The following is a 6,132-nucleotide window of genomic DNA, read 5'->3' as shown; positions in this document are numbered from 1 at the left end:
AAAAAAAAAAGACTGTCCTCCTGCTGTTCATCTATTTGCTTGAGCGAGCCCAGTAACGTCTCCATTTTGATATTTGTCTCAATTTTGAAACTTGTTGTGGCTGCGTATGGCCTATTGAATATACTCTCGGTAGTTTGCCTGGCTCTCCGAGAGGGGCAGAGGAATCGAACCCGGCTCGGGCCGGGCTGGCTGTGTGCAAGGCAAATGCCCTACCGCTGTGCTATCACTCCAAACAAGACAAAACAAAAATATAGAAAAAGAAAAAGAAGAAGAAGAAGAAGAAGAAGAAGAAGAAGAAGAAGAAGAAGAAGAAGAAGAAGAAGAACAACAACAACAACAACAACAACAACAACAACAAGAAATCCTGTGCTACACTTGGGACTGTTTTCCTTCATGGGCTCCTCCCTATTTCTTGTTCTGCCCATATTGCCTTAGTTTATACTCTCAGGAGCTTTGGTTCCCTCCAGGATAAGTGAGAGGCATGCTCCACCCAGTCCAAGAGCCTCCCTCCCCCACCAACACACACCTGTTCTCCCTCTTGTCACCCTACTGTGTTGTCAGAGTTTGACGGATTTTCTTGGTTTGTTTTTGCTGTTCTTTTTCTGTGCCATGTGTGTGTGAAACCGCAAGTAATGGCTCTACCTTTTGGACTTCCTTCCTTAAGCATCATCCGTGCAGTGCCATCAGTGTCTGTGCACAGTGCTCTCTGGAGCTCTTGCCTGCTCTGTCATTGGGTATTTGACTTCCTTCTGTCTCTGGGCAACTGAGAAGCACAATGTCTTGAGACTGTGGGCAGTAACTTCTGTTCAGTGTCGCAAAAGCTTCAGATGAAAGGCCAACCGCTGGATCAAATGCTCCCTTCCTTCCTCCCTCCCTCCCTCCCTCCCTTCCTTCCTTCCTTCCTTCCTTCCTTCCTTCCTTCCTTCCTTCCTTCCTTCCTTCCTTCCCTCCCTCCCTCCCTCTTCCTTTCCTCCCTCCCTCCCTTCCTTCTTTCCTCCCTCCCTCCCCCTTCCTTCCTTCCTTCCTTCCTTCCTTCCTTCCTTCCTTCCTTCCTCCCTCCCTCCCTCCCTCCCTCCCTCCCTTCTTTCCTTCCTCCCTCCCTCCCTCCCTCCCTCCCTCCCTCCCTCCCTCCCCCTTCCTTCCTTCCTTCCTTCCTTCCTTCCTTCCTTCCTTCCTTCCTTCCTTCCTCCCTCCCTCCCTCCCTCCTTCCCTCTTCCTTTCCTTCCTCCCTCCCTTCCTTCTTTCCTTTCTCCCTCCCTTTCTTCCTTCCATCCTCCCTCCCTCCTTCCCTTTCTCCCTCCTTCCTTCCCTCCCTCCCTCTTTCCCTCCCTCCCTCCCTCCCTCCCTTCCTTCCTTCCTTCCTTCCTTCCTTCCTTCCTTCCTTCCTTCCTTCCTTCTTTCCCTCTCTTCCTCCTTCTTCCCCTCTCCCTTCCTTCTTTCTCTTTTTCTTATAATGTTTTCTACATATTCAGAAAATCCTTTTAAATTTATTTTTGTTTAATTTCTAAGTGTTTGAGCTTTCCCCTGATTCTATTTTTGATCAATTTCCACTTTTCTCTATAAGGGATTACTCTAAATTTCTCTTTTTCCTTCCCTGCTATTCCTCTCCCAATGAGTATTTACTGTTTCTGCTTCATGATTTTGAGGCCTGGTGTGGATTATAAGGCTATTCCAATGCCATCTTGGCCTCGCCTCTCGTCTGGCTGTGATTTAAGGCTCTATGATGTCTTACCACCACCATGGTTTTATATATATATAAAATTTGTGTCTGTAATTTTATTGTTAATTTTAAAATTAGTCTATCTTGATTAACATCCCTGTCCCTTTATGTTCATTTTGAAGCATTCTCTTAGACTTTATGTCTCTTTTTATCTTCTTTGTAAGTATTTTCCATATTTAACATTTGCTTATTAACTCTGTTAACAATACATTTTTGTCATGCAAAAGTTTTCATTTTTATATAGTTCAGTATTTTTATTTTCTCTTTCATAGTATTTGCTTTTCTGGTCTATGGGCATGATTTTTTTTTACACTGTCCCTTAGAGAATCTTGTATTTGTATTCTCTCTTTTAATGCTTTTTATCATTTATTATTGGACACTTAGTTATACAAAAAGTGCAGGAGACGCTATCTAATCCCATTTTCCTTGTGGCGGAGAGCATCATGTAGTGTTAAACAATTCATTCTTCTGAATAACTCTATTCTTCTCCCCATATCCCAACTGCTCAGATAAATCAAAATGAATTTTTCCGAGTGCCTTATGAAACTCCATTGCAATCTTATTCCAATATTCTTACTCAGATGGCATTAGGTTTTTTTTTTTTGTGTAGGAGTACTGCTATTTATTCAGCCACTGGTTAGCTGATTGAATTGTGCATGAACTCCACCTTACATTTTTTAAATTTTTTATAATTTTATTTATTGAATCACTGTGAAAGCAGTTACAAAGCTTTCGGGTCTAAGTCTCGGTCATACAATGAAACACCCATGCCTTCACCAGTGCCCATTCTCCACCCCCAACAACCCCAGTATACCCCCATCCCACACCTTCCCCCTACCTGTGGGGCAGATGATTTCCATATTAGTCTCTCTCTACTTTGATCACATTCAATATTTCGACACCAGACCCACCATTATTATTTGAGATTTTACCCCAACACTCAGATATGCTGAAAAGGCAACAGTAGACAATTAGTTTTCTATTGCTGGTTATGAATAACATATGATGTCACATGGCTGCAGTAGTGGCCGTGTGATTTTGAAATTCCAAAATTTTAACTCTTAAATCTGGAGGGATTTCTGCCCAAACCTGCTGGATTCCAAGGTTTGCTCCTGAGTCTCTGGGATCATCACCGTTAAGCAGCTTGATCAAGAGCCAGAAAGGCCATTCATGAGCGATGACTTGGGGTCTCGTTGGGGTGGGGAGGACAGGACCGGCTCCACCCCCATCCTGTGAGGCCCAAAATGTCTCGTCACTGTGGGCCCAAAACTGACTGTCCAATGGCCTCTGAAGGATGACGGCCACAGAGCCGCCAGGGGGAAGCAGGTGGAGGGAGAGCACCCTTTCCCCCCTAGGGTGGCCCGGCAACAGTAACGTACTGTGGGGTTCTACTCATTTCTGCCAAAAGCCATTGGATTTTGAGATTTGTTTCTGAGTCTCTGGGATCATGGCTGTTAAGCAGCTTGATCAGGAGCCAGAGAGGCTGTTCGTGGGCAATGACTTGGGGTCTCGTTGGGGTGGGGAGGACAGAACCAGCTCCACCTCCATCCCGTGAGGCCCTGCATGTCTTGTCACTGCGGGCCCAAACCTGACTGTCCAGTGGCCTCTGGAAGATGGTGGCCACCGGGCTGCCAGGGGAAACAGGCCAAGGCACGAAATCTATTCCCACTTGGGTTGGCCCAGCAACCGTAACCTACTGCAGGGACCAGATGCATTTCTGCCAAAAGCCGCTGGGTTTTGAGATTTGTTTCTGAGTTTCTGGGATCATGGCCATTAAGCAGTTCAATCAGGAACAAGAGAGGCCATGCCTCCAATTATATAGCTGAGCCAAAGGTGGTTTGTGAGTGTGTTTCCCACATACCTAACTTTTGGCCGTTTACTTTCTTGGTAAACTTTGCCCCAAGTTTTTGGGGTCTGGCCAAAGGCACAGCAGCAATTTGGGGGTATCTGGAAGCCTGAAGGCGTCATCAGGCTGCTGATGCACTCACCTCACAGGTACAGATTGAACCTGCTGGCGGCACCATACCCCCTAGGTTTGTTTGTTTTTTTTTTTGAAGTTTTAAGGTCCAGTGAAAGTTTACCATCACTATTTTTGTTTACAATTTTTTTCTCTCTGGCATTAATTTGTTTGTATACACTTGAAGCAATCGTTTCTACAAGCAATACTGGTAGAAGTTGAGTTACATTAAGAGAATTTAAATGTTAAGAGAATATCAAGTGCCTTTTATACCAAAAATTGGCAGGAAATTTCACTGTTTAGATATTATTTTGTACCTTAAATGACATTTTACTCTATTTCCTGTAGAAACATTATTATCATTGTTAAATTTTATTCCTAAATGGTGTAGATATAATTTTTCAAAAGTCACAGATCATTTATAGGAAAAGGTTTAGTTAAGTCTGGAAAATAAAACATTATAGAGCCAGAAATTCTTTAAATAAAAACCACAAAATCATAATTCTTCCTACTATGAGTTCTCTCACAACCTTGTATTGAGTTCTTGCCACTGGTCTGTAGTTAGAGATTTCTAAATTAGGGTTCATTAATTTCTCAACAAGTACAGTTTTATCTTCATCATATTACCAGTTCATATTTACGAGTCCTTGTCAAAAGTCCAAAGTCTCATAGTAGAACAGTAACTTATATAAATGATAAGATTGAAAAAGTTCATGGCTAGAGATCTGCTTTGCCCAGTAGGGTCCCAGTCACTGTGACTCATCAGCAAACCCGTTTCCCTAAAGCCAAGATGATAAGCTTCCAGGCAAACAGAGGAAGTTGCCTGATTGTACAAACCTTCCTGATTGTTTCTGGCTTCGGGATATTGGTTGGTGGGACCTGCCAAGTGGTACTCAGGGAGCCTGGTTCCAACCAGCACCCTCTTCCCCCTGGGAGGAGCTCAAGAACCTTCACTTGTCTTACTGGAATTAAAGAGTCTGTGTTTTCCAGGGGAACCAGTCTATAATGAAATACGAAACTGGATTCTGGAAAAGCACAGTGCTGCTGTGCAAGCTACTTAAAAGATTGTCACTTTCCAAAGTCAGAAAATGATCTAGCACACTGCAGTTTCTAAGACAACGTGTATTTCCAGCAGATACAACTAAGGTTCAATTATACATATAGACTTATATTAAAGCACTGACTCCATACTCACCAAATCTGCCCTAGCTGGGTCACACACGACATTCCCTTCCCCAGTGCCCTTCGTGACTCTGCTGCGTTTGGACTTTTTCCTGTGTATCTCTTCTCCTCCTTCGAGAACAGGTAGCTTTACATAGAGAGTGTTTCCCCTCCGACTCCGTCTCTATCTCTCCCACTTCTGCTAAGACAGAAGAATCAGTCCTTGAATAGGACAATAAGTCTAGTGTTCTGATGAAAAGTATCTCCTAAAATCCTTACCTCTTTTTTTATGCTTTTTTGGGTCACACCTGGCGATGCACAGGGGTTACTCCTGGCTCTGCACTCAGGAATTACTCCTGGTGGTTCTCAGGGGACCATATGGGATGCTGGGACTCGAACCCGAGTTGGCTGCGTGCAAGGCAAATGCCCTACCCGCTGTGCTATTGCTCCAGCCCCAAATTCTTACCTCTTAAATGACTTAATTTCCAGTGTAAACTGAGAAGTAAACAATTATGAACTCTCACTTATGCTAGCATTCTCTGATCCGCAGGGCTAGTAATACATTTTGGAATTTCCAAAAGTAATAATATTCATCATAGCATGTCTTCTGACACCACACAAAATGTATATTCTACTAAACTCGCACATCTTTTGTTTTTCACTACAGTGAGAAATTACAAGTAGACAAATGAAGATCCACTAATTATTTTTTTTTATTTGTAAAGTCATCTAGTCAGTGATTTGTCTAATTTACTTCACTTAACAAAATGTTAAGATTTTAACTTACAGAAAATGAGTTTCAAACTATTTTAGCTTCATGGAGCCCATACCACAGTTAGTGAAATGCATATGCATGATGTTTACATCATTTGGCTTATTTCATTTTCAGGGCCCAGAACCTATGCTTACAGGACCCAGAGCTGTTCACCAGACATTAAAAAGTAAGCCATTATTCAAAGTTGTTTTTTCTTTTTCTTTTTTAAAATTTATATTTTATTTTTATTTATTTTAACTTAACATTCTATATTTTATTTTATTATTTAAAAAAAACTTTTATTGAATCATTGTGAGATAGTTACAAGCTTCCATGTTTGAGTTACAGTCACACAATGATCAAACACCCATCCCTCCACCAGTGCACACTCCCCACCACCAATATCCCCGGTATACCCCCCCCCCCCCTTCCCTCTCACCCTCTGTCTCCATGGCAGACAATATTCCCCATACTCTCTCTCTACTTTTGGGCATTATGGTTTGCAATGAGGCACACTATGCGTGCACCCAAAGCTGCAAC

This window comes from Sorex fumeus, unplaced genomic scaffold (genome assembly GCF_029834395.1).
Source record: "Sorex fumeus unplaced genomic scaffold, SorFum_2.1 ptg000026l, whole genome shotgun sequence".
NCBI lineage: Eukaryota > Metazoa > Chordata > Mammalia > Eulipotyphla > Soricidae > Sorex > Sorex fumeus.
This window is presented reverse-complemented; position numbering follows the sequence as displayed.